The following is a 25389-nucleotide window of genomic DNA, read 5'->3' as shown; positions in this document are numbered from 1 at the left end:
GAGGAGATTTATTATTTTAGTACCAAGGATGAAAGACTTCAGTTACATGGAGAGACTGGAGAAGCTGGGATTGTTCTCCTTAGAGCAGAGAAGGATAAGCAGAGATTTGATAGGGGTGTTCAAAATCGTGAAGGGTTTTGATAGAGTAAACAAGGAGAAATTGTTTCCAGTGGCAGACGGGTCGGTAACCAGAGGACACAGATTTAAGATAAAAGAACTAGAGACCACCCGAGGGAAAAAAAAATTCTGCAGCAGATTTTAATTTTCATATTGATTGGACAAATCAAATTGGCCAAGATAGCCTTGAGGAAGAGTTCATAGCATGTATCCGGGATGGTTTCCTTGAACAGTACATTGTGGAACCAACTAGGGAGCAGGCTATCCTGGATCTGGTACAGGTACAGCGCCGAAAATCCGGAGTTCCGGATTTCGTATTGTTCTGGAATCCAGATACCGGAACTATCCGTGGTAGGATCGTCCAGAATCCGGAAAATGTTCCGGAATCCAAACCCCTGCCTCAAGCCACCACCGACCTCTCCCCCACCTTGGGCCACTGCCGACCTTTCCCCCACCGACCTCTCCCCCCACCTTGGGCCACTGCCGACCTCTCCCCCACCGACCTCTCCCCCACCTTGGGCCACTGCCGACCTCTCCCCCACCGACCTCTCCCCCACCTTGGGCCACTGCCGACCTCCTACCCACCGACCTCTCCCCCACCTTGGGCCACCGCCGACCTCTCCCCCACCGACCTCTCCCCCACCTTGGGCCACTGCCGACCTCTCCCCCACCGACCTCTCCCCCACCTTGGGCCACTGCAGACCTCTCCCCCACCTTGGGCCACTGCAGACCTCTCCCCCACCTTGGGCCACTGCCGACCTCTCCCCCGCCGATCTCTCCCGCGCCGACCTCTCCCCCACCTTGGGCCACTGCCGACCTCTCCCCCACCAACCTCTCCCCCACCTTGGGCCACTGCCGACCTCTCCCCCACCGATCTCTCCCGCGCCGACCTCTCCCCCACCTTGGGCCACTGCCGACCTCTCCCCCACCTTGGGCCACTGCCGACCTCTCCCCCGCCAACCTCTCCCCCACCGACCTCTCCCCCACCTTGGGCCACTGCCGACCTCTCCCCCGCCGATCTCTCCCGCGCCGACCTCTCCCCCACCTTGGGCCACTGCCGACCTCTCCCCCACCTTGGGCCACTGCCGACCTCTCCCCCGCCGACCTCTCCCTCACGTCAAGCCTCCGCTGACCTCTCCCCCGCCGCCCTTTCCTCCATCTCCGACCACCGGTGACCTCAGCCCCGCCGACCTCTCCCCCGCCTCAAACCTCCGCCGACCTCTCCCCTGCCTCGGATGGGACCTGGGGAAAGTCTGCGTGCGGCGTCCCCAGGGTGCGGAGAGTGGCTCCGAGCCCGGGGGATTGCACCCCTCAGACCCACCCACTCCGGGCACTGGCATTGAGAGCGTGCCACTGTCAAGGAGGTCAAAGCGCCAGGGTGGAAAGTGTCATGTATTCAACCAGCATTGTAACCCATGTATAAACTGACCTAAGTTGTACACCGTGAGAACACTGACCACTAGATGGGAGACACTCCTAACCTGGGCCTTCAGGTATAAAAGGGGAAGCTCCACCCACCTTCATCACTTGAGTGCTAAGAAATAAAGGACAGGTCACAGACTGACTTTCTCTCAAGCATGTGCCTCGTGTGCATTTATACTGTGTAGTAAGGACGTATCAATGGCGACAAGAAACTGGGATTTAAACCACGCGAGCATGGCCACTAGCAGAACAGACGAGAGGTACTGTGTTAAGGAATGGTTGGGACAGAGATTCAACATTGTTAAAGCAGCACACAGTTTTCTAAGGCAGACAAGGGCAGTCAGGCATGCCCCAACATGTAGTCGAACCCAGAGGGGGAGTTCGACAGAGACAATGGCAAGCTGAACAGCGATTCACGCCATTGCAAGGGACAATGCGACCAGTAATGGGGCCATCAACACCTGTTAATGGTGCACTCAAGGACAATAACAGGGACAGTCAGGGACGATCGACTGGCAAGGGACCTTTTGTTTCAAACCGCAACTCATGCTAGAGGCATGGAGGCATACATTCAGCCGGAGTTTGCAGAGATGAGCAAAATACCTGCAGAAATGGACACTGGGGGAAATCGCTGGAAGCTGAAGTTCAGCGAGTTCATGTGGAGCACGTATACAGTTCATACACCAGGACGCCACCGATAATGATGAAAGTGCTCCTCAATGGCATCCCAGTATCAATGGAGTTAGACATGGGTGCCAGCCAGTCCCTGATGGGTATCAAACAGTTTGAAAAGTTGTGGGCATCCAAGGCCAGGAGGCCAAAATTATCGCCGATTGACGCACAGCTACGGACTTACACAAAGCAGATCATTCCGGTGCTTGGCAGCGCCACGGTAGTCATGACCCACAAAGATTCGGAGAACAGGTTGCCACTCTGGATTGTCCCAGGGGACGGTCCCACACTACTGGGGAGGAGTTGGCTTGCTGTCATGAACTGGAAATGGGGCAATGTCAATGCAATTTCCTCTGTGGAGCGAGTATCATGCTCACAGGTCCTCGACAAATTTGACTCACTATTTCAACCCGGCATTGGCACTTTCATGGGGGCCAAGGTAGTGATTCACATAAACCCGGACGCCAGACCAGTACACCACAAGGCCAGAGCGGTGCCGTACATGATGCGGGAAAAGATAGAAGGCGAATTGGACCGCCTGTTGAGGGAAGGCATCATCTCGCCAGTCGAATTCAGTGACTGGGCGTGCCCAATTGTGCCCAACAAGGCGGATGGGTCGGTCAGGATATGTGGCGATTACAAGGCCACCATCAATCGGGTGTCACTCCAAGACCAGTACCCGCTACCGAGAGCGGAGGACCTCTTTGCGACGCTATCCGGTGGCAAACTTTTTTCAAAATTGGACCTGACCTCAGCTTACATGACCCAGGGGCTGGCAAGTGAGTCGAAGAAGCTGACCACCATCACGACACACAAGGGGTTGTTTGAGCACAACAGATGTCCATTCGGGATTCGCTCGGCCGCCGCAATCTTCCAACGAAATATGGAAAGCCTCCTCAAGTCGATTCCAGGGACGGTGGTTTTTCAGGATGACATCCTCATTACGGGTTACGATACTGAAGAACACCTCCACAACCTGGAGGAGGTGTTACGCAGACTGGACCGGGTAGGTCTGCGACTGAAAAAGGCGAAGTGCGTCTTCCTAGCTCCAGAGGTAGAATTCCTGGGGATGAGGGTAGCAGCAGACGGGATCAGCCCTACTGCATCCAAGACGGAAGCGATCCAGAGAGCACCCAGACCCCGTAACACGACGGAGCTGCGTTCGTTCCTGGGGCTCCTGAACTATTTTGGTAACTTTCTTCCCAAATTGAGCATGCTGCTAGAGCCCCTACACGTGCTTCTATGCAAAGGTCACGAATGGGTCTGGGGGGACAGCCAGGAAAGGGCTTTTAATAGAGCACGCAATTTGTTATGTTCCAACAATTTGTTAACGCTATATGACCCATGTAAGAAACTTGTGTTAACGTGCGATGCGTCGTCCTATGGTGTCAGGTGTGTGTTGCAGCATGTCAATGCCAAGGGTCAGTTACAGCCGGTAGCTTATGCCTCCAGGAGTCTGTCCCAGGCAGAAAGGGGCTACGGGATGGTAGAAAAGGAGGCGCTCGCATGTGTATATGCGGTAAAGAAAATGCACCAGTACCTGCTTGGCAGGAAATTTGAGCTGGAGACAGATCACAAACCCCTAACGTCCCTTTTGACCGACAACAAGGCCATAAATGCAAACGCATCGGCCCGCATACAGAGGTGGGCACTCACGTTAGCTGCCTATGACTACACAATTCGGCACAGACCGGGCACCGAAAACTGCGCCGATGCACTCAGCAGGCTCCCACTAGCCACCACTGAGGGGGCTACCGAGCATGGTACTGAGATGGTCATGGCTGTTGAAGCTTTCGGAAGCGAAGGCTCACCCATGACAGCCCGTCAGATTAAAGTCTGGACAAATAGAGACCCGCTATTGTCTCTAGTCAAGAAATGTGTCCTGAATGGGGACTGAGCAGCCACGTACAGGGCATGCCCTGAGAAATTTAAACCATTTCACAGGCGCAAGGATGAACTCTCGATTCAGGCCGATTGCCTACTGTGGGGAAACCGCATAGTCATGCCCCAGATGGGCAGAGAGGTGTTCATCAGGGAACTCCACAATGGGCACCCGGGCATTGTCACGAAGAAGGCAATTGCCAGGTCCCACGTTTGGTGGCCAGGGATAGACGCAGATCTGGAACTTTGTGTTCGCAGGTGCAACACGTGTGCCCAGCTGGGCCATGCGCCCAGGGAAGCCCCCCTTAGCCCCTGGCCATGGCCCGCCAAGCCTTGGTCACGCATCCATGTGGACTACGCAGGTCCTTTCATGGGGAAAATGTTTTTGGTTGTAGTAGACGCCTACTCCAAATGGATCGAGTGTGACATTTTAAATTCAAGCACATCCTCTGCCACGGTAGAAAGTCTACGGGCAATGTTCGCCGCCCACGGTCTACCGGACATCTTAGTCAGCGACAATGGCCTGTGCTTCACAAGCACTGAATTCCAGGACTTCATGGCAGGCATTGGAATTAACCACGTTAGAACGGCACCATTCAAGCCGGCCTCAAACGGCCAGGCAGAACGAGCAGTGCAGATAATCAAACAGGGGATGCTCAGAATCCAAGGGGGTTCCCTGCAAAAACACTTATCATGCCTCCTGTTGGCCTATAGATCCCGACCACACTCGCTCACAGGGGTTCCACCCGCAGAGCTACTAATGAAAAGGACGCTCAAAACCCGATTATCCCTTATACACCCCACCATGAAATAAATTGTCGAGAGCAGGCGCCAGTCACAATATCACTACCATGACAGGAATGCGAGGGCGCGATGTATTGATGTAAATGATCCTGTTTTTGTCCTCAACTATGCTGCAGGGCCCAAATGGCTCGCAGGCACTGTGGTTGCCAAAGAGGGAAATAGGATTCTGGTAGTTAAACTTACCAATGGACAAATCTGCCGCAAACATGTGGATCAAACAAAAAGGAGGTTCAGCAACCCCATAGAAGAAGCAGAGGAAGAACACGATATAGAGTTCACTCCACCACAGGTGACCGAACACCGGAACCAAAGGGAGGAGAGCCCAGTAACTGTGGGCAGTCCGGACAGGCCTGAGGCACTGCAAACAGCAGACACTCAGGCCAGCGCCCAACAACCGGAGCCCCAACTCAGGCGCTCTACAAGGGAGCGTGAACCACCAGAGAGACTCAACCTGTGATCCCAATAAGACTTTGGGGGGGGAGGTGATGTCATGTATTCAACCAGCATTGTAACCCATGTATAAACTGACCTAAGTTGTACACCGTGAGAACACTGACCACTAGGTGGGAGACACTCCTAACCTGGACCTTCAGGTATAAAAGGGGAAGCTCCACCCACCTTCATCACTTGAGTGCTAAGGAATAAAGGACAGGTCACAGACTGACCTTCTCTCAAGCATGGGCTTTGTGTGCATTTATACTGTGTAGTAAGGACGTATCAGAAAGCACTGCAGTCAAAAGGGCAGGACCCTGGGCTTCCCAGGTCACACCGCTGCATCCCAGGGACCTGAGGCTAACGGCGGAATGCTGAACCACTGGGTCACAAGCTGAGGGCAGAGCGCTGGAGCCCGGGACAGCTCAGGGTACTGACCGCAGCGGTGAGGAAACAAGGGTGGAGCCCGTGAGAGTCGCGAGTTTGTAGAAGGGAATATGAATGAAGCATATGCATGGATATCAAACCTAGAGGGAGCTGCTCTTTGGAGTTTTCTAGGAATGTGCGGGCTAGGAAGATGCTTCATTCAGGGAGATGGGGAGTTTAGGGAGATACGGCTCTGAGCTTGCAGTAGGACGATTTCAGGAGTGGAAGGCGTAAACCTTGAGCCGGGAGGACACGGCTCAGGAACTGGACGTGTCAGAGATCTGTGGTTGAAAGATTCACGGCTGCCGAGATTCCCAGAAGATGTTTGCGCGGGCCGCAGACCTCGATGGTCATGGCACTGAGGGGGGAGGTGGGGACTGGGATGGCAACTTTCAGGAGGGCAGTTGAAGAGTACGAAATAAGGGAACAAGGACCTCCTCCAGCACTTACAACCGAATATCACTCTTGGAAGATGTTTTTCTTTTATACGCCAAGTGAGAGTAAAAAGGGAATTCAGCATAACTTTTGAATCTTTGGATTTTACTTGCAGTCACAGAGACCTTGCCCCTGCCTCAGACCTCTGCCTCGGGCCGACCCCACCCCTGCCCCCAGCCGCTTGACCCACGCCCTCCCCCCCCAACCCCCCCCCCGTCCCCCCACCTACCTACCTTGGCCCAGGCATTTCTGGACTCAAGGTGTTTTGAGGTCCGGAAATACCCAAACCTGGACTAGGGCATTTCCGAATTCGGAACTTCAGAAAGATGTTCCGAAGTCTGGAAATACACAGAATCCGGAACGGCCTTGATCCCGAAGCTTCCGGATTTTCGACGCTGTACGTGTACTGTGAAATGAGACAGGATTCATAAATGATCTCATAGTAAAGGATCCTCTCGGAAAGCATGGTTACATTTCAAATTCAGTTGGAGGGTGAGAAAGTTGGATCTCAAACCAGTGTCCTGATCTTAAATAAAGGCGATTACAAAGGTATGAAGGCAGAGTTGACTAATGTGGACTGGGGAAATAGATTAAAATGTAAGATGGTTGATAAGCAGTGTCAGACATTTAAGGAGATATTTCACAACTTTCAACAAAAATACATTCCAGGAAGAAGGAAAGACTTTAAGAGAAGGGAATACCATCCATGGTTAACTAAGGAAGTAAAGGATGGTATCAAACTGACAACAATGGCATACAAAGTGGCCAAGATTAGTGGGAGGACAGAGGATTGGGAATTTTTTTTAAAACAGCAAAGGATGACTAAAAATATAATAGAGAGGGAAGATAGATTATGAGAGTAAACTAGCAAGAAATATAAATACAGATAGTAAGAGCTTCCACAGGTATATAAAAAGGAAGAGAGTGCCTAAAGTAAATGTTGGTCCCTTAGAGGATGAGACTGGGGAATTAATAATGGGGAACAGGGAAATGGCAGAGACTTTGAACAAATATTTTGTATTGGTCGTCCCGATAGAAGACACTAAAAACATCTCAATAGTGGATAATCAAGGGGCTATAGGTAGGGAGGAACTTAAAACAATCACTATAACTAAATAATGGGACTAAAGGTGGACAAGTCCCCTTAAAAGAGGTGGCTGCAGAGATAGTGGATGCATTGGTTGTAATCTACCAAAGTCCTCTGGATTCTAGAGAGGTCCCAGCGGATTGGAAAACCGCAAATGTAACACACCTATTTAAAAAAGGAAGCAGACAGAAAGCAGGAATCTATTTTCGCCACCATTCTGCGGCGTTTTTTGGCGTCCATTGGGGCGGGGGGACAGTTGAAGCTGAGCACCGAGCTCCTGTTTCCGGCCAACGAGCGATCCTGCTGGTCGATGCTGCGACCCTGTGCCTCGAGCCCGGTGATCATCGGAGACAGGACAAAAGCAGTTTGATACAGAGCTAACTTAAGAAAATCGACACAGAAGATCGAGTTCCATGGCCCGGGATAGCAGCGGCGGGGTGGGGAGTCCTTTCGGCCCGGTATAGGAGCAACACCGGCACCAGGGGCGGGGGATAGGAGTGGCACCAGCGCTCTACAATTACTTACCTCTTTGTGTATGTTTCATTTTATAGCTTTAGCCCTTCAGTGTCTCCCTCATTACCCTGGCAACCTGTTTTTCGGCGCAAACCTTAAGCTCCACCCACAGAGCTTAAGGACAAGCTGCACCGTGCCAAATTCAAAGTTTATTACGGCAAAACTTTCTTTTGGCACAGTTGCCCACTAAAAAATAGACGTACCTCTACAATTTGTGCCAAAAATCGGCAATGTGGAAAATTGAACCCCTATAGACCAATTAGCCTGGCATCTTACATTGGGAAAATGCTGGAGTCCATTATTAAAGAGGCAGTAGCAGGACATTTGGAAAAGCATAATACAGCCAAACAGAGTCAGCATGATTTTATGAAAGGGAAATCATGTTTGACAAATTTATTGGAGTTCTTTGAGGAGGTAACGAGCAGGGTGGATAAGGGGGAACCAGTGGATGTGATGTATTTGGATTTCCAGAAGGCATTCGATAAGGTGCCAAATAAAAGTTTACTGCACGATAAAAGCTCACGAGGTTGGGAGTAATATATTAGCATGGATAGAGGATTGACTAACTAACAGAAAACAGAGAGTTGAGAGAAATGGGTCATTTTCTGGTTGGCAAACGATAACTAGTGGGGTGCTGCAGGGATCGGTGCTGGGGCCTCAACTATTTACAATCTATATTACTGACTTGGATGAAGAGACCAAGTGTAATGTAGCCAAGTTTGCTGAAGATACAAAAATGGGTGGGAAAGCAAGTTGCGAGGAACACACAAAGAATCTGCAAAGGGATATAAACAGGCTAAGTGAGTGGGCAAACATTTGGCAGATGGTGTATAATGCAGGAAAGTGTGAGGTTATCCACTTTGGCAGGAAAAATAAAAAGCAAATTATTGTTTAAATGGAGAGAGATTACAAAATGCTGCAGTACAGAGGGACCTGGGGGTCCTTGTGCATGAAAGACAAAAAGTTAGTAATCAGAAGGCAAATGGAATATTGGCTTTATTGCAAGGGGGATGAAGTATAAAAGCAGAGAAGTCCTGCTACAAGGTATTGGTGAGACCACACCTTGAGTACTGTGTACAGTTTTGGTCTCCTTACTTAAGGAGGGATATACTTGCATTGGAGGCAGTTCAGAGAAGGTTCACTAGGTTGATTCCGGAGATGCAGGGGTTGACTTAAGAAGAAAGATTGAGCAGGTTGGGCCTATACTCATTGGAGTTTAGAAAAATGAGAAGTGATCTTATTGAAACATATAAGATAATGAGGGGGCGTGACAAGGTAGATTCAGAGAGGATGTTTCCACTCGTGGGGGAATCTAGAACTAGGGGGCATAGTTTAAGAATAAGGGGTCGCCCATTTAGAACTGAGATAAGGAGGAATTTCTTCTCTTAGAGATTCGTAATTCTGTGGAATTCTTTACCCCAGAGAGCTATTGAGGATGGGTCATTGAATATATTTAAGGTGGAGAAAGACAGATTTTTGAAAGATAAGCAAGTGAAGGGTCAAGGGGAGTGGGCAGGGAAGTGGAGCTGAGCACAAGATCAGATCAGCGATGATCTTATTGAATGGCGGAGCAGGCTCGAGGGGCCGAATGGCCTACTCCTGCTCCTATTTCTTATGTTCTTAGTTATGATTTGGAATGCACTGCCTGAAAAGGTGGTAGAAGCAGATTCAATAATAACTTTCAAAAAGTAATTTGATAAATACTTGGAAAGGAAAAATTTGCAAGGCTATGAGGAAAGAGCAGGGGAGTGGGACTCGTGGGATAGCTCTATCAAAGAGCCAGCACAGGCGTGATTCGATGATTCTTTGCAAATGCAGGAAGTTCAGAAAACAGTAATGACAATGAAGGGTAGTCCATGCAGAAGGAGGAAAAGCTGATATCTCAGAGATGACAATATTTGTTGCAAGAAATACATTCACCCACTTTGTCTGAATAATTAATATTCTATCACTGCCAACATCTACAGTTTATTTTCTTTTCTTTAAGGCAGACCATCCCCAAGCTGCAAATTAGAACTAAGGAGAAATCAGGGTACAGCTTCAAGATATTCCACAGCCTGGCTGCGGATAGGACGAGTCAGAAAAGTGTAACAAAACATAAGCATGGAAGAGATTTGAAGATTTTATTTTACATTACATATGCAATTCCCCTTTAAATGTACAGATACTGAAATAATGTATGTTTTCCAGTGTACTTTACATGCTGTTCCTCCTGCCTCATTTAGCAGTGAGGGAGCGCTGCATTGTCAAAGAAATCATTTTTCAGATCCGATGTTAAACCAGTGCCTCCTCTGCCCTCTCAGGTGAATGTCATCATCATAGGCAGTTCCTCGGAATCGAGGAAGACTTGCTTCCACTCTAAAAATGAGTCCTTAGGTGGCTGAACAGTCCAATACAAGAACCACAGTCCCTGTCACAGGCGGGACAGATAGTCGTTGAGGGAAAGGGAGGGTGGGACAGGTTTGCCGCACGTTCTTTCCGCTGCCCATGCTTAATTTCTGCATGCTCTCGGCGATGAGACTCGAGGTGCTCAGTGCCCTCCCGGATGCACTTCCTCCACTTAGGACAGTCTTTGGCCAGGGGCTCCCAGGTGTCAGTGGGGATGTTGCACTTTATCAGGGAGGCTTTGAGGGTGCCCTTGTAACGTTTCCTCTGCCCACCTTTGGCTCGTTTGCCGTGAAGGAATTCCAGGTAGAACGCTTGCTTTGGGAGTCTCGTGTCCGGCATGCGAACAATGTGGCCTGCCCAGTGAAGCTGAGAGAGTGTGGTCAGTGCTTCAATGCTGGGGATGTTGGCCTGGTCGAGGACGCTAACGTTGGTGCGTCTGTCCTCCCAGGGGAGTTGTAGGATCTTGCAGAGACATCGTTGGTGGTATTTCTCCAATGACTTGAGGTGTCTACTGTACATGGTCCATGTCTCTGAGCCATACAGGAAGGCGGGTATTACTACAGCCCTGTAGACCATGAGCTTGGTGGCAGATTTGAGGGCCAGTTCTTCAAACACTCCTTTCCTCAGGCAGCCGTAGGCTGCACTGATGCACTGGAGGCGGTGTTGAACCTCGTTGTCAATGTCTGTTCTGGTTGATAAGAGGCTCCCGAGGTATGGGAAATGGTCCACATTGTCCAGGGCCGCCCCGTGGATCTTGATGACTGGGGGGCAGTGCTGTGCGGCGAGGACAGGCTGGTGGAGGACCTTTGTCTTACAGATTTTTAGTGTAAGGCCCATGCTTTCGTACGCCTCAGTAAATATGTTGACTATGACTTGAAGTTCAGCCTCTGTATATGCGCAGCCGCTGGCATCATCCGCGTAATGTAGCTCGACGACAGAGGTTGGGGTGGTTTTGGACCTAGCCTGGGGAACGACGAAGGTTGAATGTATAAGATTGAAGAACAGCATGGGTGTTCTCTTTGGCCAATATTTAGCCCTCAACCACTATTTAGCCATTTAAATCACTAAAAAGAAGAGATTATCTGGTCATTATTTCATTGCTGTTTGAGGAACCTTGCTGTGCGAAATTGGCTATTGTGTTTCCTACATTACAACACTGGTTATGCTTCAAAAGTACTTAATTGCTGTAAAGTGTTTTTGGGACATCATGAGGTTGTGAAAGGCTCTATATAAATACAAGTCCTATGTACTCTCCTGATATGTACTCTCAACAGGTGAAGCCTCTCATCAGCAGTTACAAAAGGTATGATAGTACCATAACCACCTCCTTTGGCTTTGTACTATCAGCCCTTTTGTCATTTAATCTCTTCTGCCTTCCACCCTATCACAGACCTTCCTTTTTGTTTGTTCCCTTCCCCTCTTTCCCTGCCCCTGCACTTGCTTAAAAACCTGTTACATCTCTAACATTTTCCAGTTCTGACAAAGGGTCATTGACCTGAAACGTTAACTCTGTTTCTCTCCACAGATGCTGCCTGACCTGCTGAGATTGCCAGCATTTTCTGTTAATGTAAATGCGTTCGTTATTTCTTGCCAGCATATCTTTAAAATTAGGAGTGCAAAAATTCCCTTTGGTTAACTGCACTGCTGGAAGTATGATGGGGTGGGACTTCCCTTTGTCAGTCTTTCCCAGCTGTGACTCCATGAAAGGCTTGGTGTCCATTCACATAAAAACATAAGAACACAAGAAATAAGAGCTGGAGTAGGTCATTTGATCCCTCGAGCCTGCTCCACCATTTAATAAGATCATCGCTTCTCTGATCATGGACTCAGCTCCACTTCCCTGCCCGCTACCCATAACCTTTTGTTCCCTTATCCCTCAAAAATCTGTCTATCTCCGCCTTAAATATATTCAATGATCCAGCCTGCACAGCTCTCTGGGGCAGAGAATTCCACAGATTTACAACCCTCTGAGAGAAGACATTCCTCCTCATCTCAGTTTTAAATGGGCAGCCCCTTATTCTGAGACTCTGCCCCCTAGTGTTAGTTTCCCCTATGAGTGGAAATATCCTCTCTGCATCCAACATAGCGAGACCTCTCATTATCTTACATGTTTCGATAAGATCACCTCTCATTCTTCTGAACTCCAATGATTATAGGCCCAACCTACTCAACCTATCTTCATAAGTCAACCCCCTCATCTCCGGAATCAACCTAGTGAACCTTCTCTGAACAGCCTCCAATGCAAGTATATCCTTCCTTAAATACGGAGAGCAAAACTGAACACAGTACTCCAGGTGTGACCTCACCAGTACCCTGTACAGTTGTAGCAGGACTTCTCTGCTTTTATACTCTATCCCCCTTGCAATAAAGGCCAACATTCCATTTGCCTTCCTGATTACTTGCTGTACCTGCATACTAACTTTTTGTGTTTCATGCACAAGGACCCCCAGGTCCCTCTGTACTGAAGCACTTTGCAATTTTTCTCTATTTAAATGATAATTTGCTTTTCTATTTTTTCTGCCCATCTTTGTATCATCAGCAAACTTGGCTACATTACACTCGGTCCCTTCATCCAAGTCATTAATATAGATTGTAAATAGTTGAGGCCCCAGCACCGATCCCTGCGGCACCCCACTAGTTACCGTTTGCCAACTGGAAAATGACCCGTTTATCCCGACTCTCTATTTTCTATTAGTTAGCCAATCCTCAATCCATGCTAATATATTACCCCCAACCCTGTGATCTTTTATCTTGTGCAGTCGCCTTTTATGTGGCACCTTATCGAATGCCTTCTGGAAATCCAAATACACCACATCCATTGGTTCCCCCTTATCCACCCTGCTCGTTACATCCTCAAAGGACTCCAACAAATTTTTCAAACATGATTTCCCTTTCATAAAACCATGCTGACTCTGCTTGATTGAATTATGCTTTTCCAAATGTCCTGCTACTGCTTACTTGATAATGGACTCCAGCATTTTCCCAATGAGATGTTAGGCTAACTGGTCTATAGTTTCCTGCTTTCTGTCTGCCTCCTTTTTTAAATAGTGGCATAACATTTGCAGTTTTCCAATCTGCTGGGACTGCCCCAGAATCCAAGGAATTTTGGTAGATTACAACCAATGCAGCCACTTCTTTTAGGGCCCTAGGATGCAAGCCATCTGGTCCAGGGGACTTGTCCGCCTTTAGTCCCATTATTTTACCGAGTACTACTTCTTCAGTGACAGTGATTGTTTTAAGTTCCTCCATCCCTATAGCCCCTTGATTATCCACTATTGGGATGTTTTTAGTGTCTTCTACTGTGAAGACCGATACAAAATATTTGTTCAAAGTCTCTGCCATTTCCCTGATCCCCATTATTAATTCCTCTCCTCCTTCGTAAAGTACTGTGGTACGTTTTCTACATACTAATAAAAGCAAGTTGTTAATGTTTCTGGGACAGGGTATTTATGGCAGTACATCAATAGTTGTACTGCCATAAATACCCTTTCACAGAATCATAGAAATCATAGGATCAAAGACACTTACAGCTCAGAAGGAGGCCGTTCATCCCATTGTGCCTGTGCTGGCTCTTTGAAAGAGCCACATCCACACTTTTTATCCGTATCCCTGTAAGTTCCTCATTCTCAAGGATATGACCAACTCCTTTTTGAAATTATTTATAGAATCAGCTTCCACCACCTTTTCAGGAAGAGTGTTCCAGATTCTGACAACTCTCTGAGTGAAAAAAAATCTTCTCGTCTCCCCGCGAGACCTTTTACCAATGATTTTAAATCTACAACCTCTGTTTATTGAACCACTCACCAGAGGGAATAGTTTTTCTCTCTCTACTCTATCAAAACCTCTCGTCATCTTGAAAATCTCTATTAGGTCACCTGTTCTCCAAGGAGAACAGTCCTAACGTTTCCAACCTCTCTTCATAACTGAAGTCCCTCATCCCTGGTAACATCCTGGTAAACCTCCCCTGTACCCTTTCTAATGCCTTTACATCTTTCCTGGAATGTGGTGTCCAGAATTTTCCATAATACTCCAGCTGAGGCCTAACCAGTGATTTATAAAGTTCTAGTAAGATCTCCTTGCTTTTATATTCAATGCCTCTATTTATAAACCCAAGTCACCCATATGCCTTTTTAAGCACCTTATCAACTTGCCCTGCCACCCTGAGGAATTTGTGTATATGGGCACCAAGCTTTCTCTGCTCATCTACAATTTTCAAAATGTGTGATTTATAGTGTTATATATGTATACTTATATTTACTCTGTACAGCCACCAGAGGGCTCATCCCCTGGTGTCCCAAGGGATCCCATAATCCCTTGGGAGCACAGGTATTTAAGGAGGCTTCACAGGTTGGAGAGGCACTCTGGAGACCTGCAATAAAAGATTAAGGTCACACTTTACTTTGAGCTCACAGTGTTCAGTCTGACTTTTTCTCCATACACAACAACTGGCGATGAGATACAGATAGCGAACCCAAAGATGCAGAGAACGGTGGGCATCCTGGAGAAATTCTCGGGGGGAGATGATTGGGAAACTTTGGTGGAGCGACTCAACCAATACTTTGTGGCCAACGAGCTAGATGGGGAAGAGAACGCTGCCAAACGAAGGACGATCCTCCTCACCGTCTGTGAGGTACCAACGTATGGCCTCATGAAGAATCTGCTCACTTCAGCAAAACTCACGGAGAAATCGTACCATGATTTGTGCACACTGGTCCGAGAGCATTTGAACCCGAAGGAGCACATTCTGATGGCGAGGTATCGATTCTACACCTACGAAAGGTCTGAAGGCCAGGAAGTGGTGAGTTATGTTGCCGATCTAAGACGCCTTGCAGGACATTGCAAATTTGAAGGACGTTTGGAGCACATGCTCAGAGACTTTTTCGTACTTGGCATTGGCCATGAAACCATACTTCGCAAACTTTTGACTGTAGAGACCCCAACCTTGAGTAAAGCCATAGCGATAGCCCAGGTGTTCATTGCCACCAGTGACAATACCAAACAAATCTCTCAGCACACAAGTGCTGCTACAAGTACTGTGAACAAAGTGATGTTGTTTTTGAATCGTAACATACAGGGCAGGTCACACATACTTGCAGCTACATGTCCGCAGATGTCTCAGAGTCCACCATCAAGGTTGATGAATGCAAGGCCATTAACAGTTGTTGGCGTTGTGGGGGTGATCATCGTTTCCATTCATGTCGATTCAAAGAGTATGTTTGCAAGGGCTTTGGAACAATGGGACACCTCCAACGAGTATGCAGGCCAGCTGCAAAGCCTGTTAAACCTGTAAACCACCATGTTGCAGAGGAGGACAGATCCACGGAGGATCACGATGAACCAGAGCCTCACATCGAGGAGGCAGAGGTACACGGGGTACATACATTCACCACGAATTGTCCCCTAATAATGCTGAATGTTGAACTAAATGTACTCCCATTGTCAATGGAGCTGGATATAGGCACGAGCCAGTCCATCATGGGCAAAAAGACTTTTGAAAGGTTGTGGTGCAACAAGGCCTCAAGGCCAGTCTTAACTCCAGTTCGCACAAAACTAAGAACTTACACTAAAGAACTGATTCCTGTAATCGGCAGTGCTACTGTAAAGGTCTCCTACGATGGAGTGGTGCACAAGCTACCACTCTGGGTGGTACCGGGCAATGGTCCCACGCTGCTCGGCAGGAGCTGGCTGGGAAAGATACGCTGGAACTGGGACAACGTCCGAGCGCTATCGCCCACTGACGACGCATCGTGTGCCCAGGTCTTAAACAAATTTCCTTCGCTGTTCGAACCAGGCATCGGGAAATTCCAAGGAGCAAAAGTGCAGATCAACCTAATTCCGGGGGCACGACCCATCCATCACAAGGCGAGAGCAGTACAGTACATGATGAGAGAATGGGTAGAGATTGAGCTAGACCAGCTGCAAAGAGAGAGCATTATTTCCCCAATCGAGTTCAACGAGTGGGCCAGTCCTATCATCCCAGTCCTCAAGGGAGATGGCACCGTCAGAATCTGTGGCGATTACAAAGTAACTATCAATCATTTCTCCCTGCAGGACCAATACCCACTTCCAAAAGCCGACGACCTCTTTGCAACGATGATGGGAGGAAAGATGTTCACGAAGCTGGATCTGACTTCAGCCTACATGACGCAGGAACTGGAGGAATCATCGAATGCCCTCACCTGCATCCACACGCACAAAGGTCTTTTTATTTATAACAGATGCCCGTTTGGAATCCGATCGGTGGCGGCGATATTCCAGACGAACATGGAAAGCTTACTAAAGTCGGTCCCACATATCGTGGTCTTCCAGGACGACATCTTGGTCAGAGGTCGGAACACAGTTGAGCATCTGCAGAACCTGGAGGAGGTTCTTAGTTGACTCAACCACCTGGGGCTCAAGTTAAAATGCTCAAAGTGCGTTTTCCTGGCACCTGAAGTGGAGTTCCTGGGAAGGAGGATTGCGGCGGACGGCATCAGGCCTACTAACGTGATGACTGAGGCAATCGAGAATGCAACGAGGCCACACAATGTGATGGAGCTGTGGTCGTTTCTGGGACTCCTGAACTACTTTGGTAACTTCTTACTGGGTCTCAGCACACTGTTAGAACCACTACATGTCTTACTACAAAAAGAGGACGAATGGGTTTGGGGCAAAAGCCAAGAAAATGCCTTTGTAAAAGCGAGAAAATCGTTATGCTCAAACAAATTGTTTGTGTTGTATGATCCATGTAAGCGTTTGTACGAGCATGTGATGCGTCGTCATATGGCGTCGGGTGTGTATTGCAACAAGCTAATGATTTCGGGAAATTGCAACCAGTTGCTTATGCATCCAGGAGTCTGTCTAAAGCGGAGAGAGCCTGCAACATGATTGAGAAAGAAGCGTTAGCATGTGTCTATGGTGTAAAGAAAATGCATCAATACCTATTTGGGCTAAAATTCGAATTGGAAACTGACCATAAGCCACTTATCCCAAGAGTTCTCCAAGAGTAAAGGGATGAATACCAACGCATCGGCCCACATCCAGAGATGGGCGCTCATGTTGTCCGCATACAACTATGCCATCCACCACAAGCCAGGCACAGAAAACAGCGCCGATGCTCTCAGTAGGCTGCTATTGCCCACCACGGGGGTGGAAATGGTACAGCTCACAGATGTAGCCATAGTTGTGGAAGCATTTGAGAGTGAGCAATCACCCGTCACTGCCCAGCAGATCAAAACCTGGACAAGCCAAGACTCCTTATTATCTCTAGTCAAAAGCTGTGTGCTTCACGGGAGCTGGTCCAGTGTCCCAGTGGAAATGCAGGAAGAGATAAAGCCATTCCAGCAGTGCAAAGATGAAATGTCTATACAGGCAGACTGCCTTATGTGGGGCAATTGAGTAGTGGTCCCCAAGAAGGGCAGAGACACCTTCATCAATGACCTCCACAGTACCTATCCAGGCATCATAATGATGAAAGCGATAGCCAGATCCCACTTGTGGTGGCCCGGTATCGATGGGGACTAGAGTCCTGCATTCACAGATGTAATACAGGCTTGCAGTTAAGAAATGTACCCAGGGAGGCGCTGCTACGTATATGGTCTTGGCCCTCCAAACCATGGTCTAGAGATTGAAATCAATGATCCTGTATTTGTATTAAATTATGGACAAGGTCCCAAGTGGCTTCCCAGCACTGTCGTGGCCAAAGAGGGGAGCAAACTTTCAAATGGACTCATTCACCGGAAACACTTGGACCAAATCAGACTCAGATTCACGGACTATCCTGAGCAACCCACCTTGGACCCTACCTTTTTTGATCCCACAACGAAGCAGAACCCATCATCCACAGCAGCCCTGCAGGGCCCAAAACATCAGGCAGCCCAGCAAGGCCAGCTGCACAGCAGCCCAGCGAAGGCCCAACAAATGATTCAATAATACCAGCTTTCACACCGAGACGATCAACCAGGGCAAGAAGGGCCCCAGATCGACTCACATTGTAAATAGTTACACTATTGACTTTGCGGGGAACTGTTGTTATATGCCCAAAGTCCGCCAGAGGGAATATATCTGACTTCTCCGAGTTGGCGTTGTGGGGGAAATCATCGGCACCAGCAGTGCTGATTTAAGCAATATAGTTGCAAAGGCTGTCTGAGAGTGGGGCATCTCCAGCGCAAGTGCCCGCAGATGAGCAAGCGAGTTGCGACATACCACATGGAGGATGAGAGTCAAACTAGCGCAGATCCAGATACGCAATCCGAGATGCCAGAGGAGGAAGTGTGTGGACTGTACTCTTTCATAACCAAGAGTAAACCAATTTTGATTAATGTGAAGTTTAATGGGATACCGGTATCGATGGAACTGGACACAGGGGCGAGTCAATCGATCAAGAACGAGAGGGCATTTAATAAGCTATGGGATACTAAGACTGTGAGGCCCAGGCTGAGCCCTGTTAACGCCAAGCTGCGCACGTACACCAAAGAACTGATAAAGTTGATTGGCAGTGCACAATTTAATGTGTCGTATAATGGTGCGGTTCACGAGTTACCGCTGTGGATTGTTCCAGGCAATGGCCCAACGCTGCTCGGCAGGAGCTGGTTGGAGAAAATCAGATGCGACTGGAACGACATAAAGGTGTTGTCATCGGAGGAAGATACATGTGCCCAAGTATTGAGCAAGTTCCCCTCGCTGTTCGAACCGGGTATCGGTAACTTCACGGGAGCCAAGGTGCAGATCCACGTGGACTAGATGCATGACCTGTCCATCATAAAGCTCAGGCATTGCTGTATATGATGAGGGAGAAGGTCGAAATTGAACTGGACAGACTCCAGCGTGAAGGGATCATATCACCGGTCGAATTTAATGAATGGGCCAGCCCCATTGTTCCTGTGCTGAAAAGTGATGACACAGTCAGAATCTGTGGAGACTACAAGGCTACAATCAACAGGGTTTTGAAACAAGATCAGTACCTGTTACCGAAGGCCGATGACTTGTTTGCGACGCTAGCCAGAGGGAAGTCGTTCATAAAACTGGACTTGACATCGGCCTATATGACGCAGGAGTTGGTCGAGACATCAAAGAGACTTACGTGCATTAACACGCACAAAGGACTGTTTATTTACCACAGGTGCCCGTTTGGAATTCGTTCGGCTGCAGCAATATTCCAGAGGAATATGGAAAGTCTACTGAAATCCGTTCCCAGAACCATCGTGTTCCAAGATGACATCCTGATCACAGGTCGTGACTCCAAGGAACATCTGAACAACCTGGAAGAGGTTCTACTGTGTTTGGACAGAGTGGGACTCAGACTTAAACGCTCAAAGTGCGTCTTCATGGCACTGGAGGTCGAATTCCTCGGGAGGAAAATCGCCGCTGATGACATCAGACTTACTGATGTGAAAACCAAAGCCATCAAGAATGCACCCAAGCCGCAGAACGTGACGGAGCTGTGTTCATTCCTGGGTCTACTCAACTACTTTGGTAACTTGCTACCTAAATTGAGCACCTTACTTGAACCACTGCACATGCTACTGAGAAAAGCAACAACTGGGTGTGGGGTGCATTGCAAGGCAGAGCTTTTGAGAAAGCCACCAATCTACTTTGCTCGAACAAGTTGCTGGTACATTATGACCCATGTAAACGTTTAGTTTTGGCCTGTGACGCATCGTCATATGGAATTGGTTGCGTGTTACAACAAGCCAATAAGTCGGGGAATCTTCAACCTGTCGTGTATGCATCCAAAAGTTTGTCTAAAGCAGAAAGAGCCTACAGTATGGTCGAAAAAGAAGCTTTAGTGTGAGTGTACGGTGTTAAAAAGATGCATCAATACCTGTTCGGTCTGAGGTTCGAATTAGAGACCGATCACAAGCCGCTCATTTTGTTGTTTTCCGAGAGCAAAGGTATCAATACCAATGCTTCATCCTGCATCCAAAGGTGGGCGCTGACATTATCTGCCTATGATTATGTCATTCGCCACAGACCTGGCACAGAGAATTGTGCCGATGCTTTGAGCCGGTTGCCATTGCCCACACTGTAGGTGGAAACGGCACAACCGGCAGATCTAATGTTAATCATGGATGCTTTTGAGACTGAAGGTAGCCCTGTCACGGCTGAGCAAGTTAAAACCTGGACCAGCCAGGACCCGATATTATCGGTGGTAAAGGGTTGCATCCTCAAAGGGGATTGGTCTGCCATACCTAAGCAAATGTGCGAGGAGGCCAAACCGTACATTCATCGCAAGGACAAACTGTTTATTCAAGCAATCGAGTTGTAATGCCTAAGGGAGTGAAAAGTTTGTGCATGAGTTACACAGCACACATCCTGGTATAGTGATGATGAAGGCCATCGCCAGGTCCCAGTGGCCAGGAATTGATCCTGAGCTGGAAGCATGCATGCATCAGTGCAAAACCTGCATGCAGCTCAGCAAAGCACCAGCGGAATCGCCGCTGAGTCTGTGGTCATGGCCATTCAAACCTTGGTCCAGGATCCATGTAGATTTTGCAGGTCCCTTCCTGGGCAAGATATTTTTAGTGGTGGTGGATGCTTATTCGAAGTGGATAGAATGCATAATCATGTCATCCAGTACGTCCACGGCAACCATAGAGAATCTCAGTGTCATGCTCACGACACATTGTCTGCCTGACATAGTAGTGAGCGACAATGGGTCGTCAGGTGTTTCAGGAGTTTGTAAAACTTAATGGCATAAAACATGTAAGGTCAGCACCATTCAAGCCTGCGTCCAATGGGCAAGCAGAATGTGCAGTATAAATTATCAAGCAAAGCATGAGGAGAGTAACCCAAGAGTCACTGCAGATCCACTTGTCCTGCATACTGCTGAATTACGGGACAAGACCTCACACACTCACAGGGGTCTTACCTGCTGAACTCATGATGAAAAGAGGTCTTAAGACCAAGTTATCTCTTGTACACCCGGATTTAAGTAATCATGTTGAATACAGAAGACAGAGTCTACAAGGGTACCACGATCGCGCAATAGTGTCACGCGAGATTTCTGTTAATGATTCTGTATATGTGTTGAATTATGGTCAGGGTCCCAAATGGATCGCTGGTACGGTCATGGCCAAGGAGGGCAAGAGTATTTGTTATTAAGCTCAAGAATGGGCAGACTTGCAGAAAACACTTGGATCCAACAAAGCTGAGGCACACAGATGAGCCAGAGCAGTCGGATGAAGAAACCGTCGACGACCAACCAACCTACCAGCAGCCTTCAGTGGACTCAAAGGTCATCAGTGAACCCGGAATTTCCATCATGGACTTGTTCAATAAAAATGGACTAGCAATTCCTGACGTGGCCACTGCCACCCCCAACAAGTCAGCTATCCAGCCAGCAGCCACAACAGACTCAGCACCTTCACCCAAGGCTGGAATCGAACTGAGACGGTCAACCCGGGAGCGTAAAGCACCGGACCGTCTCAACCTGTGAAAGGCTGTGATAAGATCTCAGAGGAGGGTATTGACATGTATATACATGCTGTTTGTAGGCACCAGATGGTGTCATTGTTGGAGGCCACTGAGCAGCACGCACATGGCGCTGCTCTGGTATAAAAGGCCAGCCATTTTTTAAGTCAGACACTTTGGGCCTGAATAAAGCAGAAACAAGGTTGTACCTTGCTTGGTTAAATAGTACTCAGTTTGAACTTTTATTACATACATAACACAATGAAGGACCTAAAATTCCAGGTCCTGAACTACATCCTGAAGGGTGGAAGATGCCTGTGTGTGGATTTTTTTTTAACGTGTAGTGGCCATTGCACACCAGCCATCACGTGGGCTTGACAGAGCTAGGTCTTGGTCCAGTGGCAAGGATTACCCAAGGCGACTGGGACCTGCTCTGCTGCATGGACTTAGTGCGCACATATCGCAGTGTGGGATGGCCTATGCTGCCCCTGGGCCCCGGCCCCGAACTCACGCCTCCCCTGGGCCCGATCACGTCCCTCCACAGTCTCTTGCCGCTCCTTCGCTCCAACCTCGCCACTCCTGCTGTATCTGCCCACGCTCCAATCACCGACCTGGACCTAGATGACGTCACTCTTTGCTGCCGTCGTAGCTCGCGCTGTACCTTGTAGTGGCTCGCGCTGTACCTTGTAGTGTACGCCTCCACGCTGCTCCCAGGCCGCTGCTCGCCGCTTGATTTAGTACTCCACTTCCTTCCTCGAGCGCAAACAACAATTTTTTTTAATAGTTGGGGCTAATGAATCCCAGCCTTCAAATGTTAGTGTCCCAAACGGGGCACTCCTTAATTTCTCTCCCTTGAATTAATATTAGCTGTAGGTCTGCCTGTCAGAAACACGCACTGCCAGAATACCACCAGTGGCGAAACCACCCCAAGCACATCACCACAAGAAAAAAGTATAAAATACTGTCATTTTAATGTATAAAAATTACATTTTCATTATTTCCCACTCTTTAACCAGGTTTTACATACTGACAATGTCGTGGGTTGAAGCCACACTTTACGCAGCAGATTATGACTCCTAGCATGTACACGGAAGTTGTAATCTTATTACAGGCCAAAAACTTTGCTGCAGGGATGAATTATGGATTACTTGTGCTGAATAATTTCACTATTACATTTGAACGAAGTTAAATTTTCTTCTTTATACTTAGGTGAAGGGATAATTTGAGGCACACAAATTAATTTGGCATTTGCTAAATACAGTGTGATTTTTTTTTTAAATGTATAGAACAACAACTTCTATTTGAGGAGTATGAAATACTTAAAATTAATTTTTAAATGCCAACCTCATCTGCTAGATATTACAGACTGAGGAACAATAATCAACAATTGCATATTCATTTGCCGCCTCCCTCCCTATCTCTGTAACTGCCCCCAAACTCCTAGTTTTCAGGCTCTGGCCTCTCAGTCATCCCCCCTCTCTTCAACCCTTGCCTAGAACTGCCTTGGCCCCAGTCTCTGAAATTCCCTCCCTAAACCCTTCTGCCTTTTCCTGCTCTTCCTTTAAGACTGTCCTTTAAAACCCACCTCTTCAACCAGGCTTTTTTTTTATCACCCCTCTTAATACCTCCTTCTTTGGCTTGGCATCCATTATTGTCTGATCATGCTTCTGTGAAGCACTGTGGGATCTCTTTTCTAAATTAAAGTCACTATATAAATGTAAGATATTGTATATTCTGCCGAGAAAGACTGATTAAGATAATGTAAAATTATTCAGATGAAATTAGACTGGATTAGATAAGGGAAAGAACTCATAGAAGTAAGGGATCATTTTATGAATTTGCTCTCTCAGCAGGCAAAGTTGAGTGCCAGGAGTACATACCAGTAATTCAGGTTTATGCTCCTTTAATGCTACAACACAAAGAGCTAGTTTCTGAGTTGTCATACGGTTGATTAACTGAAATAACATTGTTGTTTCAAGATCTTTATAATGGTTCAATGTCATTTACACTTCTGTTATCTCTCTCTTATCATTGTGTCAACTATTTTTACATTACCTATTGCAAAGATGCCTTTTCACAATTGCATGTGTATAGATTTGGCACCAGATTAAATAGGTAGTATTTCATATCATTGTTTAGTAAAATATAAGGGCACCAAACCGAACCTTGGCATGGGTCATAGGGTTAGGGGGAGGAGTGTGCCCAAATTCTCTGCATGTTTCCAGTAGGTGAGGCTCCAAGCTTTGATTTGCCTGGGGTGGAGGTGGGGGGGCGGTGCGGGGGTGTGCAAAAGTGCCCACTGATATTGAGGATTTGTGGATGGAGTTGAGAAGTGTACAATCATCAGTGGTCAATCCCACTTCTGACCTTATAATCATCATCATAGGCAATCCCTCGTATTGAGGATGACTTGCTTCCACACCAAAAAGGGATGAGTTCACGGGTGTTTCAATGAAGGACCTAATATTCCATGTCCCGAACTACACGTTGAAGGGTGGAAGATGCCAGTACATGCATTTTTTGAATGTGTGGTCGCCATTGCACACCAGCTACCACACTGGCTTGACAGAGCTAGGTCTTGGTTCAGTAGCAAGGATTAGCCAAGACGACTGGAGACAGCTCTGCTGCACGGACCTAGTGCGCACACATATTGCAGTGTGGGCTGGCCCGTGCTGCCCCTGGGCCCTCGCCTCTTCTGGGCCCCGAACTCATGCCTCTCCAGCGCTCCACGATCTCTCGCCGCTCCTATGCCCCAAACATGCCACTCCTGATGTATCGGCCATAAAAGGAGGAGGTGTGCAACCCTGGGAGCATCGTCGAATGACAAGGAAACACCAGCGGCAGGTCGGGGCTATAAAAGAAAAACTAAACATCACATAAGTGTGAGCTTACAAAGGACAGAGATTTGTTCCTCCTTTCTCAGTCAGTTTAGTAAATACAGAAATCACTGAGTGGCAATGAACCAAGAGCTGTTGTAAACAGTGCATCCAACATGGTTTCAATATTAGAGAGGGAGCTAGAAGCAATGTCTGCTCTTCATTACAAGTTGCAGTTGATCATAGGCTATTGAATGCCATCCAAACCAAGCATGGATAGAGTCCTCTTTCCACCCAAGTAAACCTGCAAGTACTTGACAGTGTCTATGAATCTACAACAAAATGCAACAGTCTGCTTAGTATCATAATTGGAAACTGGATGTGAGCTATTCAAATGCTAGAGAAAACCAGTACTGCAACACAACAATTTTCTAAATTTCCACCAGATTTGCCCACTGATATTGTCTGATGGGAGAGGTGTGTGTGAGTGTGTGTGTGTGTGTGTGTGTGAGTGTGCGCACAGAATAAACAATGGCCCGTGTTTTCCTTTAGTTAGGGCTGACCTTATAATGGAAGGAAGGTGACTGATGAAGCAGCTGAAAATGCTTCCCTGAGGAATTCAGTTTATCTAGGGTTCCTTGGTGCCAGACAGTCAAATGCTGTTGCAATGTCAAAAGCAGCTATGCACAACTCTCCTCTGCCGTTCACCACACCCAATGGCTTCGACATAACATCACCATTCCTGAGCAATTGACTGGAAAAAATTGAGTTTTGATGCCTATCTGTACTGAATTAACTGGGCAGTGAATCAAGTGCTTGCTTCTGCTCCCCTGCATTAGGGAAGGCCTACTAACCACCATGATTAATGCATGTAGTCCAGCACTTAGCGCACTGCTGAGTGGCTGAGCGCTCAGCAGGGGACCGAAGTTCGTGTGAGGCTAACTCTATTTAAAGCTAGCCTCCACTTTTAAAAGTGAGGTGCATTCTGTAATCAGCAGCTGCTGG

This window comes from Pristiophorus japonicus, chromosome 1, assembly GCF_044704955.1.
Source record: "Pristiophorus japonicus isolate sPriJap1 chromosome 1, sPriJap1.hap1, whole genome shotgun sequence".
Taxonomy (NCBI): domain Eukaryota; kingdom Metazoa; phylum Chordata; class Chondrichthyes; family Pristiophoridae; genus Pristiophorus; species Pristiophorus japonicus.
The sequence above is the reverse complement of the archived record's forward strand: the minus strand, read 5'-3'. Positions refer to the sequence as shown.